We start from the raw sequence: 13,814 nt of genomic DNA, 5'->3' as shown, positions 1-13,814 counted from the left end.
TTAATATGGCGAATTTATACTATTCAATGCACCGTGGAAACCAAACCCTCACTATTACATTGTTTCTCTTTGTTCTGGGTTCCAGCTGGGGATTCCAGAAGCTCATTTTTCTCACAATCCCAGAAATAAAAGTGCTCCCCTCTGACTCTCACTAACAACCCCACTTACATGGACCTACCTTTCTCTTGTGTCCTGATGACAGTGGTGGAAGATGGAGCACTGATGCTTCCTGGCATGGGCTGGACAGGAAAAGAAAGCACCATCTATGGAGTTGGTGGGAAGGAAGAGACAGCAGGAGCAGTCAGGCAAAGCCAGCCCAGGACTGTGATTCTCTATTTTTCTAGTTAAACAATGGTTTATTGCTTGAGTACATAGATAAATTTATGCAACCAGGGAGAGGCTGTGGATGACTCACATTTCCAATTGAGGGAGAGCACTCGTCTAGTCTTATATCTAGCCAGCTGGTAAATGTGGCTCTCAATCAGAATCAGATGGAATTTAGCATCCTTATCCTTTCTGTTCTTCTCAAGATGGTTTCAAACTGCAACAGCTTTCTTAAGTAAGAATTAAGACTTTGAGTCCTTTGTACTTAAGAATTCTCAAGATTTTATTGCCTCTCACAAAACATACTTGTGCAGTGCCATGTGAGTTTCTCAGGACCACATCAATTTGTGAGGGAGTCAGGCCTTTATTGGCCAGTTTGTAGATCTGCTCTTTTGTGTCATCAGACATCATCTTCAGCCAGGTGGGGGTGCTGTGGCAGAGGGGCAGAGCCTACTGGGACAAGTCCTTCCCAGGAACATACATGTGACCTATGATGGCAGTGGTCAGGCAGCAAAAAAAAATGCCCCAGGGCTGCAGTTCTCAAGAAAAAGCTGGCTCCCCAGGGGATTGGGCAGAGCACTTCTGTTTTTCCCACAAGGGTTACAAAAACTAGTCTATATTATTAATGATTGTTTCTTTTCTTACTCAATATCATTTCAGACTCTATGTCTCCATTCACATAGACTAGCAGATAAAAAGCATCACATCAAGTCCTTTTGGGTTGCTTGTTTCCTCATTTCTCTTATTTAATACAAGATCTATTCTGGGTCTGAAGCAGAGCATTGGAGGTGGGAAGGAGCATGTGGTCCTGGTCTACACTGCCATCTGTGGAGAGAAATACTCACAGCTCCTACTACTTGTCCAATGTTTGGAAACGGGATTTTTTTTCATGAGGCTGCCACTTCTGCCTTCATCAGCTCACACGAGTGTGACCTGTAAGTTGGGATTAACACATAGGTACTGCAGTGGACTGAATGTTTATGTCCCTCCCTCAAATTCGTATGTTGAAATCCTAACTTCCAAATGATGGTATTTGGAGGTAGAGCCTTTGGGAGGTGCTTAAGTCATGAGGGTGGAATGCTTGTGAATGATATTAGTGCCCTTAAAAATGAGGTCTTAGATGGCTCCCTTACCCCTTCAACCATGTGAGGACACAGTGAGAAGATGACTATGAACCAGGAAATGGGACTTCACCAAATACTGAATCTTCTGGTGCCTGACCTTACACTTTCTAGCCTCTAGAACTGTGAGAAATTTTTCTGTTGTTTATAAGCCACCCAGTCTGTGATATTGTGTTATAGTAGCCCAAATGTGCTCAGACAGGTACTCTTAGTTTGACCTGCACATTTGAGCCAATTAAAAATTGAGTTTTTAACTTAAACTTTGATGTAAAAAATTGAAAAGGGGGCTGGCCCTGTGGCTGAGAAGTTAAGTTCACATGCTCTCTTTCAGTGCCCTAGGGTTTTGCTGGTTCAGATCCTGACCAAGGGCATGGCACCAGTCACGAGGTCATGCTGAAGCTATGTCCCACAGAGCACAACCAAGAAGGACCTACAACCAGAATATACAACTCTATAGTGGGGGCTCTGGGGAGAATAAGAAGCAAAAATCAAAAAGTCTGGCAATGCTGGGCCCCTGCTCCTGTTGCATAATAGTAGGCAGACCCTGAGTAACAGCTGTTCCAGGATGGCATGGCCCATCACTCCTTCATAGTCCTTTACAACCATTGTGCTTCCCTCCTTTATGTCACCTATGTAGCCCATGTAGGCCTCTGAGTTGTAACTCCTGGCCTAGATACAATTATTTTCTGGAATCTTACCTATTCCTATCCCTCTTCCCTGGCCCACCAACCAGCTACTGAGAACAGTATGTAGATTATTTCTGTTCTGGGAAATCAAAAGCTCTCGTTCTCCCTCTGATGGCCTCTCAGGCTTTCTCTCCCTCATCACTTCAGTCAGGTGGGATCTTTCCCGAGTCCAAAGGAGACTCTACTTTCCTCTTGCTGCTGAATGAAACATTTTGTTTATACACATAATAAATTCTCTCCCCCGAGGGCTTATGATTTTGGAACACAAAAGCCAGAAAGCTTGGAAGGGTTTTTTAAAAAAATTCTGTTACATTCCTTGAGGAAATGAAGGACAGAAATTTCTCAAATAAAGGGAAGGGAATAGGAGGGGAAAACTCCACTGTAACTTAATATATAATAATATTATACAGCCATGATTACTTATTTAACAAAATAATACATGCTCATTGTGGAAGTTGAAACTTTACAGAGGTGATGCATTGGGAAAGGAATGTACCCAGATATCCTTCCACCCAGAGATGACTAGTATTGACATATTCTTTCAGAGTTGCTGTTTGTAATCTTTTTTCAGAAATAGGTTCATACTCCTATATTTCTCTGTAGCTAGACTTTTTCCACTTAACAATATATTGTGAACACCTTTCCATGTCAGTCCATCTGATTTATCTCATCGTTTTTATTGGCAGCAAGATTCTTTGTGTATGATTGAACTACCGATTTCTCCAATAACTAGTGGTGGACCTTTTTGTTGTTTTAAATTTTTATTATAACTGAAGTGGTGAAGATTCTTGACATACATCTTTACAAACCTTTTAGAAGTATGTCCTGGAAGAGGATCTGCTGGGTCAAGGAACGTGTACATTTAAAATTGTGGTAGACATGGCCAATAAACCCTCCAGATTTTACAGCATCAGTAACACTGAATTCGAATTTCTATTTTCTCCACCCACTTGCCAACATTCAGCTGTACCAAGTAAAACTGATTTCAATCATACTTTGCAATTTAAAATATGATTAAAATGCATTTTTCTGCCTTAGAATCTGTAAGGTATATCAATGACATTAGAAAATTTCCTTTAATAAGATTTTTGATGTGTTTCATTTCATGAAAAATTAGCAGAAAGAAGAAACAGGGATGAAGAAGTTACAGAGATTGAATCTAGCCTGGTTTCTAGATGAGACCATGACCAAACCTAGTGATGGAAACCAAGGGGTTGGGCAATTTGAGAAAACCAGAGGGCAAAGAAGGGCAAGGGAGACATATGTTTAGGGGGACACCAGTCAATGGGGGAGAAGCAAGGTCAATTTTGCACTGATATCGTCTTTACACTTAAGTATCAAATATGTGTCCAAAACGTAGTTTCAGAGAATCTTTATAGATTAGTAGGAAAATTTTAGCATAGCAAGAGAGAATGTATAAAAACATTACATTGAGTCATATGTATCAGCAGGTGGCAGATGGGGACCCTCTCAGAAATGAAACAAAAGAGAAAAAAAGGAATTTTAGTAAATTCAACTCATTTCTCAGATCTAAGTTTAAAACTACAGCTGTGTTCTGAAACACTGCAGATCAGACCAGGTCCCTGGAATCTATTATGTCTCTCTGTTCTTTATACAATTCATCACAATTTGTGATCATTTTATTAATATTCACCTCTCTATCCAACCGTAAATTCTAATATTATGTTCCCATTGCCTGATAGAGTGTCCCACATATAGTAAGTGTCAATAAATATTTGATGAATGAAATAAAGAAGAAAGAGAATAAGAGCGGGGACAGGGGAGATGGAGAAAAGAAAAGGGGAAGGGAGAGGAGAGAGGAAGGGAGAGCAGAGGGGAGGAGAGGAGAGGAAAAACGAGAAGAGAAGAGAAAGAAAAAAGAGATGTGGAGAGTAGTACAAACCAGTGGTGTACTCAGGCTGGTGCACACAGTATGGAATGGAATCTCACTGGCTATCTGGGCCTTGGGGAGATGGAGGAGGCTGGAGTACATTAAAGATCTGGGCATTAGGGATTGGTGGATATCCTAGCTTCTTTTTTGTTGACTTTGTTCAGGTCATATTGGCTCATAACGTGGTGTAAGTTTCTGGTGTACATTACTAAATATCAGTTTCTGTATAAACAGCATCGTGTTCACCATCAATAACGTAGTTTTCATCCATCATGATACATATGTACCCCTTTACCCCTTTTGCCCACCCCACCCCTATCCCTCTGGTAACCATTAATCTGTTCCCCTTATCTAAGTGTTTATCTTTCACAGATGAGTTTTGTCTTTCTCTGACTGATGTATTTTGCTGAGTATAATATCCTCAAGGTCCACCATGTTGTCACAAATGGCACGATATTGTCTTTTTTTTGTGGTAAGTACTATTCCATTTTTTATGGTAAGTAGCATTCCACTATATACATATATATATATATATATATATATATATATATATATATATATATGCCACATCTTCTTTATCCATTCACCCATTATGGGCACTTGAGTTGCTTCCATATCTTGGCAATGGTGAATAATGCTACAATGAACATAGGTGTGCAACAAATCTCTTTGAATTGTTGATTTCATGTTCTTTGGATAAATACACAGTAAAAGAATTTAAAGCAAGTTTTAAAAGAACTAAGTGGAGAAATTGGCAGCAACACAATAAGTGAAGGAAGTCTTAGCACCCCACTTATGTTGTTTCTTTTTTGTTTTCTTTAAGGAAGTTTAGCTCTGAGCTAACATCTGTTGCCAATTCTCCTCTTTTTGCTGAGGAAGACTGGCCCTGAGCTAACATGTGTACCCATCTTCCTCTACTTTATATGTGGAACGTCTACCACAGCATGGCTTGCCAAGTGGTGTCACGTCTGCACCCGGGTTCCGAACTGATGAACCTTGGGCCGCCAAAGCAGAACATGTGAACTTAATTGCTGCCCCACTGGGCCGGCCCCTAGATGCATTATTGTGTGTGAGCAAACTGGGGAATAAAAATATGTGAAGTGCAGTATTGTTCTTAATAAAGAAGACACAGAAGCAAACATAATGCTCATCTAGTTTAAATTCATGAACCAAATCCATAGCAATCAAAATAATTAAATGTCCAAATCTTATGATTGAGCAAAATATACATGTATGTGCCAATCACAAAATAATGTAAACATCACAAATCTAATTATGTAAATTTAAAGATTTTATTTTTTCCTTTTTCTCCCCAAAGCCCTCTGATGCATAGTTGTATATTCTTAGTTGTGGGTCCTTCTAGTTGTGGCATGTGGGATGCCGCCTCAGCATGCCTTGACGTGAGGTGCCATGTCCACGCCCAGAATCCAAACCGGCGAACCCCTGGGCCGCTGCAGTGGAGCGCACAAACTCAACCACTCAGTCATGGGGCAGGTCCCTACTTATATAAATTTAAAAACCACATAACTAACAATAGGGAGTATAATTTATTTATCCAAGAACATAACGCTAAATTCATTTTATTTTTTCAGAAGGCAAGATGGATGAAAGTTGAGGACATTATACTAAGTGAAATAAGCTAGCCACAGAAGGACAAATACTTCATGATTCCATTTATATGAGGCATATAAAATAGCCAAACACATAGAAGCAGAGAGTAGAATGGTGGTGGCCAGGGGCTGGGGGAAGGGGAAATAGGAGTTGCTATGTAATAGGTAGAAAGTTTCAGTTATGCAAGATGATTAAGTTCTAGAGATCTGTACCACATTGTGCCTATAGTTAGCATTACTGTATTGTATACTTAAAAACTTGAGTGTGGATCTCTTGTTAAAGTGTTGTTACCTCAATAAAAATATGAAAAGATTTGGAAAAATAGAAAAAAGATTCTAACACTTGATAGTTGTTGCCTCCAGACAGGGTAGAGGGAATGGGAATGGGGAACACTGTATGAGTGCAAACTTAGCTTATAAGTAATTATGTAGTACTTTATTAATCTTATCAGGCAAAACTATTGTTTAATGTGGGTTATGGAAATATGGTCTCTATAATGTCATTTTCTGCATATTTACATATGTGTGTGTATGCATATGTATGTAGGTGTGTGTGGGTGTGTTACCTACAAATATTTAGCAAGGTGAAATTTTGTGATACACGTGATGGTCGTGTCTTATAATTTTATCTGTTTGACCAAGGTAAGTTTATTAATAACAAACCAAAACTTAGGAAATGTGAAATGCCTCTTGTACAATAAATGATAAGCTTCAAATGAGACATCAAGCTGTAATATAAAGCATCAATAACAATGGAAAGAGTAAAAGCAATACTTTTTTCAAAAAAGCTTTGCAAAATTATGGAAATGCTAACTAGATGAGGAAATTGACAGAGCTGATGTGGGAATGAAAGTATTGTTAACTGAGCATGGTACAGACTGCCTTTGGTCACACAACAGACAATATACAAAGGAAATGACACAGGAAGGAACATGAACTTCAGGTGGATATTTGGACTCTGGAGCTAACCTCAAGGATATAAATTCATTGTAATGAATAGCTCAAAGTTGGGAGAAATCTTTGTAATTTCCTCTGCATTGTCCACAGGTTGTCTGTTACTTCATTATTTTAGAGCCTAGAATGTGCAACATCCTTATTAGCTATTAGGAACACCAAAATGAAGAAAGAACACTTGTGTCCTCCCCTAAAATAGTAAATATTCTATAGAATGATACACAAGTTGCCTCTGTTTCTTTATCAAAGTTAAAATCTCATTAAAGGTAGAATCCAGCACTGGGAACGAAAATCATATATTTTATTTCAGAATTTTAGAGTGTATATTGTATTCATTCATTCACTTATTCATCATTCACTCCATCAGTCAGCCAACAAATATCTTTTGAACATTGACTATTTCCTGAATGCTATTTTACAAGCTGTTAATACAAACCATTTAGACATACTCTTTTTTATGAAAAAGCTTATAGACTAGCAAATTCCAGACAAAAAGTAAAATAAAAAATGTTGTCGGTATTTATTACAATGCTTATTTTTGCTTGAAGAGAGATCACAGGTTTATATGAAAAAATATATTTTCTATCCAAATAATTTTTTACGACAAGCTGGAAATTGGGTGAGGTATATGATAGGTGCTTTATGAATTTCAATGAAAAATTGATATTCAGTATCATTACAACAATTCATATTTTGAATTTATGTTTTACATCCTCTGATTTTTATGGCAAATACATGAAGGCTTATCGCTTTTTTGTCTGAGGAAGATTATCCCTGAGGTAACATCTGCCAATCCTCCTCTTTTTTTCCGAGGAAGACTGGCACCGAGCTCACATCTGTGCCCATTTTCCTCTACTTTATATGTGAGACGCCTACCACAGCGTGGCTTGCCATGCAGTGCCATGTCCGCACCTGGGATCCAAACCAGCAAACCCCAGGCTGCTGAAGCAGAACATGCACACTTAACCACTGCGCCACCGGGCTGGCCCATGAAGGCTTTGTTGACTTAAGAATTGCGGTTTTGCAAGCCAGCCCTGATGGCCTAGCAGTTCAAGTTCAGCATGCTCCACTTTGCTGGCCTGGGCTCAGCTCCTGGGTATGGAAGAACACCAGCCGTGTGTCAGTAGCCATTCTGTGCTGGCAGTTCACGTAGAACTCTAGTTCTAGGACTTAGAACTACAATATACAACTATGTGCTGAGGCTTCGAGGAGGAAAAAAGGAGTATCGGCAACAGATGTTGCTTGGGGTGAATCTTTCCCAGCAAAAGAAACAAAAGAAAAAAGAATAAAGAAAATAATCTTCTATTATTAAAAAGAAGAATGAAGGTCTGGCATTCAATTTTATTCATAATACTCACATTAAAATTAAACATTGGAGCCAGAATCCTTTGTTTTCCAACTGCTGGATTTGCTTGCATCCCTGGGCCAGAAGCAACATTTCCCAGCAAATGTAGGGTTACCATTCAAAACACACAAACAAAAAGTGGAATCATATCATGTGATGGTTATTCAAAATGATCACCTAAGAGAGTCCCTTGTCTATCTCCACTTTTTCACTCTAGTGGAGACTTGAGTAATGAACATTCAATTTGTCTTTCTTTCTGTGGGTAATGAGACCTTTATTTGGGAATTCTGGCCCTCATTCAGGGAATAGGGTCATAAATAAACATCTTTCAGTGTGAAGGTCTTCAGGGACTTCAGACACTTCTGAAACTATTTTGCATGCTTCATGCAGCAAGCTCAGGAGTGGGTCTCAACAGATCTCTGTGTACGATTAGGTTAAATCAAATAATTTACTTATTACTAATTCTAGATGTGAAGACCAAGTACCTTGAAAGTTTTATCAATTCAAGTCAGACTCTGCTCTATTGCTATCTGCTCTAGTCTCTTTCCCTAGACTCAAATCTCTGCTCACTGCTAAGTTGACGTGAAGCTGTTATGAACTAAACAATAGAGTCCAGCATCCTTACTGATAAATTACACGGCTTAGACATATATGGAATAATGAATAGTCGTTATAGGCAGTATATTTCACATTAATATCAAGAGGAATGTTATCTGCCTTTGAATTGACAGGATTGATGGATGTTTTAGACAAGATAAGAAACTTCTCAAGTGTCTTTAAAATACAAGACTCTATGTCTCTAAGAAAGACCTATTAAATGACTTAATATCAATAAAAACAAATTTCCATTTTTCTCAGAGTGACAAATCATAAGACAGAAGGATTCCTAGTGTCAACAGTCAGTCTCTATGTTGCTGGTGGACACCAAGAGCTCATATCAAGACGCAGTTTGTCTCTAATACAACCTAGGCTTAAATAAGTTTCAAATTCTACTGTTAGAGACCAATGGAACATACTCTTGAAATCATTTCAGAAGCTATTTATAAATTAACTTTCAATATTATTTCTCATCCACAATTGTAACATAAAATTATTAGGATCAGGTAATTTTTACAATTTATTGAGAATTTATTTTGGTAGAACTATAAAATATTTCTTTTCATAACAAACTTGTAAAAAACTATATGTAAAATATTAAAATAACTCTTATCAGGAACAAGTGCAAAATCAAACAAGATTCTAAAGAAACAGGAAAAAACTGGGGTTGTTCTACAGAATCTTTGTTTCAGTGACATATACTTACTGAAATAAAAAGTCACCCTAGATTTGCCATCGGTTGTATTTCAGTAGAAGAGGGAATTTTAATAGGTCAGGATTTTTGCAAATAGAGCCAGCCCTGGTGGTCTCCTGGTTAAGATTTGGTGTTTTCACTTGCTGTGGTCTGGGTTCATTTCAGCTCAGGGAACCATAGAACCTGTCTGTCAGTTTTCACCCTGTGTATGCTAGTGCAGTTCTTTTTAGATGTGGTGGTAGGAGACAAAAGATACAGGATAACTGATGCAACACCATCAGATCAGCTCCAGACACAAGCATTTATGGAAAGCTTCACCTAGAATGTTGTCTAAGCAGAGATGCTGATGCTCAGGTCAGGGATATTGATGCTGTCTGTGCCTCAGATATTAATGGTTTCTGATAGGGCTTTCAGTTATCCAGTATTGCAATATTATCAATATGTCTTATTATCAAGACTCCGTAGAGTGTCATTTGTGCTATAGATAAGTGTGGCCTCATTTTACTAATGGCATGCAAGAGACTAGGATTGTAAGAATGGAAATTGCCCCAAGAGCAGACCCTGAGGCAAGGACTTGGGTATACAATATTTATTTGGTAGGTGGTTTCAGGAAGCAAAAATGAGGGAATAAGGAATGTGCAGCTGAGAAGAGAGAAAGTTACTGAAATGTGCAATAAAGTATAGATTACTGTTGTAAGCAACTAAAGATCCATCACTTGAAATGCTTTGACACATCCTTCAGAACACTTCTACATTTCTAGGAATTGTTCAAAAGAAGACTAGGAAAGCTTCAGTGTTTATCCATTGGTTCCTGTCCCTTACTGGTTGAGTACTGCTCCTTGACACATGAGTCTCAGGCAATACCAAACTGTCTTACGTATGGTCTAAGCAAGCTGTCAAGACAGTCTGTCCTCAGGAAAAAGAAGTGAAATTTTCAAAGTGGGAAGCTTCCAGCAAGCCAGAAACAGTCTACCATGGCTGTAGGCCACGTCAGAGGTGGCTCAACGTGACAAGGGATGGGGAGACACAGTGTCTACTACAGTGATGTTTGCAATAGTGAGATGATGACAAAGCCAAAATAATATAACACAAACTTTTAACTTAGGCTATGTCTATGGCACCACAATAGAGGATGTTTAGAAAACGTCCTGCTTGTGGCTCTTTAATATCATCTTCATAAGTGACTTTTAATTCAATGCCGAGCAGTCTAGACACAGGCTCTCAAGCACATGTGTGGAAGGAAAATTATGACTGAGATCAGCTTGTCAGAAGCTTCAAGTGACATTTTCCTAGGAGAGTTTTTAAACATTCCACTAGAGCTGGGAAAGAATATATCTCACACACAATCAAGCAAAGTACATTGTGGAGAAAAGCTCTGGCATTTAGCGGTTTAGGATCGTGCTAGTGAGAACAATGACACACATTGCAGTTCATGCCTTCAGTCAGGCTCTCTCTCCCTTGATGTGAAAGCATGTTCCTGCTGAACTCAGCTGCCGGTAGCTGTGAAGGGATTCATCTAAAGAGATTGAAAACCCTTCACTACCTCTGGGACAGATTATCTGTAACTTTCAGACAATGCGGGTATGCAGTTTAGAAAGACTCCTGCCTGTGGCTCTTTAATATCATCTTCATAAGTGACTATTAATTCAATGCTGAACAGCCTACACACAGGCTCTCCTGTGCATGAGATGAAGAAAGACTATTGGTGACCTCACCATGCCAGGAGCTGCAATAGGAGGGCTATTACAAATTTCACTACAGAGGCCAGCCCACTGGCCAGCTTTTTTAAGTTCACATGTTCCGATTCTCGGCGGCCCAGGGCACACCAGTTCGGATCCCAGGTGTTCACGTGGCACCACTTGGCACGCTATGCTGTGGTAGGCGTCCGACGTATAAAGTAGAGGAAGATGGACATGGACGTTAGCTCCGGGCTGGGCTTCCTCAACAAAAGGAGGAGGACTGGCAGTAGTTAGCTCAGGGCTAATCTTCCTCAAATAAAAATTTCACTACAGCTGGGAAAGAATATCTATAACACATATTCAAGAAAAGTACTCTATACTGAAAAGCCCTGACTTCTACTTGTTTCAGATCATGTAGGTAAGTGCCTCACACATTGCAGTCCACAGACTTCACTCAAGCTCTCTCTCAAATGTCAGGAAAGCACATTTCTTTCTTATTTTTTTTGAAGAAGATTAGCCCTGAGCTAACATCTGCTGCCAATCCTCCTCTTTTTGCTGAGGAAGACTGGCCCCGAGCTCACATCTGTGCCCATCTTCCTCTACTTTATATGTGGGACGACTGGCACAGCATGGCTTGCCAAGCGGTGCCATGTCCGCACCGGGGATCTGAACTGGTGAACTCCGGGCTGCCAAAGCTGAACGTGCGCACTTAACTGCTGTGCCACTGGGCTGGCCCCTAGGAAAGCACATTTTCATTGAACTGAGCTACACGTAGCTGTGAAGGAACGTCTCCCAAGGAGACATTGAAAACCTTTCAGTAGCACTGCAACAGATTGTCTGTAACTTTCAGGCAATGCTGTTATATGGTTTAGAAAATCTTCTGCTTGTGGCACTTTGACACCGTCTTCATAAGTGACTTTTATTTCAGTGCTGATCAGTCTACACAAATATCTTACACTCACATCACGAATGCAAATGACTGCCACAGGTTAGTTACTGGAAGGAACTAAATGGTAATTTGGGGTATTTCAACTTTTCCACATTGTTCTTCTTCCTTTTATGTTTAGGAGATACCACCACCAACCATCGTGAACTGGAACAGGTCTGACCATGAAAGCTGTGCCTGTGACCTTTGCATTATTTTTAGTGCTAAGATCTCTCCTGGTGGAGCTTAGGTCTTATTACCATCAGCTGCAGTGTGTGTGAAATCATATTTCCCAACAGAGCCTGTGCAAGAGGATATCCACCTCTCTTTTCAATATTCATTCCCCAGCCCAAATAAATGTCCCTTCTTCCCTTTGTATGGGGACGCCATGACTATGGAAATGATTCCTCATGGTCTCCTATTTACCGCAAATATACTTTAGTTTGTGAGACAACTACTTCTGGTGTAGAGTCTGATTTAGCTCACCAGGAGGGAACCCACTTCGGTTTCGATGACAAGTGGGCTTCCAATGGGGCACTGGCCCCTTCATGGTGCCTGTGCCACCATCTTCATGTCACTGCCCCCTCAGGAGACCCAAGAGCCACACTGAGCACTTTGCTTGGTGGCTCTCTCAATGGAGGAGGTGGCAGCAAACCCACTGCATGGCTATAAGAGGTCTTTCTTTAAGTTGTCTCACAAAAGCATGCCTGTTGGGGCCTGGATTTGGGGTTTGAATCCCCATTTGGGGGTTGACAGGTTTAGGGGAGGGAGAGTCGGCTTTGGTTGGAAGGACCACAGGACTTGTCCACTCTGGAAGGGCTGATGCTTGACTCTGGCAAAATGGGAGCAATCCCTGTTGACTACTCAGGGGTTTGAGTCTTTTACAGAAATAATTTCCCTTGAGTGACGAGGTGGGGATTTGAGCTACCCCTGCAGACACTGATTCTGTCTTTGAATTGGGTCTGTGATGGGAGAAGGGCTCCCCTTCGATGGAGTTAAACTGTCCCTGAAGTCGCTGAGTCTGTCTTTGTGTTGGGCCTGTGACCTGAGGAGAGGTCCCCTAAAATGGGGTCTACGCCCCTCTGGAGTTGCTGAGTCTGTCCTTTTTGGTCATTGGTTTGTTTTTGTCAAGGACGCTAGACATCCATATTGTTTTTTCACAGTCTGGCTTTTCTGGACTCCTAGGTCTCCTTTTTCTGTTCCTTGCCCTCCCTTATGACACGTTCCTGGGTGAAAGCTAGCATCCAACAGTTTTCTTTTCCTTTTAATGTATTAGTGACTTGACCTTTGTCTCATTTTAGACTATTAGGGTGCCAAATGTGCTCTGGGCACAGATTTGTGACATCTGAGTCTCCACTAACCATTACAAACAGCGCCTGGAAAGTTGGAAAGAGACCATAAGAAAAGATGCTATAATAAGAGGGGGAGAAAGCTCCATCCCAGAGAAAAGCACATTGTGCTGTGTACTCTAGAACTACAAGGTGTTCAACTGTTCACCCATTGGCCAGAGAGGAGATGGTCTTTTTATATATACAACCTGACTGCAATATTCACTGGAATATAGGTAAATATGTCAAGAAAGGGACTCTAAAGTTAATGCCATGCTCTAATGAGATCTAAGTTGCAAAAGAAGCAAGAAAGAGGAAGAAATTCCTTATGTTCACTGTATCGAGGCAGTATGCTTCAAAGAAGGGATAAAGGTTGAATCTAAGATTGATTATTCTGAAGAGGCCAACAAGATTGGAAAAAACAAAAATGTGAAACTGAGGCAAGCCGACGTTACCCACATACAGCAGATTCAGCCCCACACTTAGACCAGTTGGTGAGCCCTAGTGGACCTCCACCTCATCACCCTACCTTACCCCTGCTTGAGCCAGAGGCCGGCACCGGTCCAAACCCCTTGCTGTTCTTCCCCCGCCATCCCCCTACGGGAAATTGGACACTGGCACAAGCCGAGACCCTCCCCCATTCTCTTCCAGAGTGCAAAG

At 40.5% G+C, this 13,814-nt stretch overlaps 1 pseudogene; it reads right to left on the bottom strand.

The window, feature by feature from the left end:
• Nucleotides 1–356: 356 nt before the first annotated feature.
• On the bottom strand, nucleotides 357–12,376 carry LOC139083550 (small ribosomal subunit protein uS15-like; annotated as a pseudogene).
• Nucleotides 12,377–13,814: the final 1,438 nt, after the last annotated feature.

The sequence above is a fragment of the Equus przewalskii genome, chromosome 1 (genome assembly GCF_037783145.1).
Source record: "Equus przewalskii isolate Varuska chromosome 1, EquPr2, whole genome shotgun sequence".
NCBI classification, from domain to species: domain Eukaryota; kingdom Metazoa; phylum Chordata; class Mammalia; order Perissodactyla; family Equidae; genus Equus; species Equus przewalskii.
This window is presented reverse-complemented; position numbering and strand designations above follow the sequence as displayed.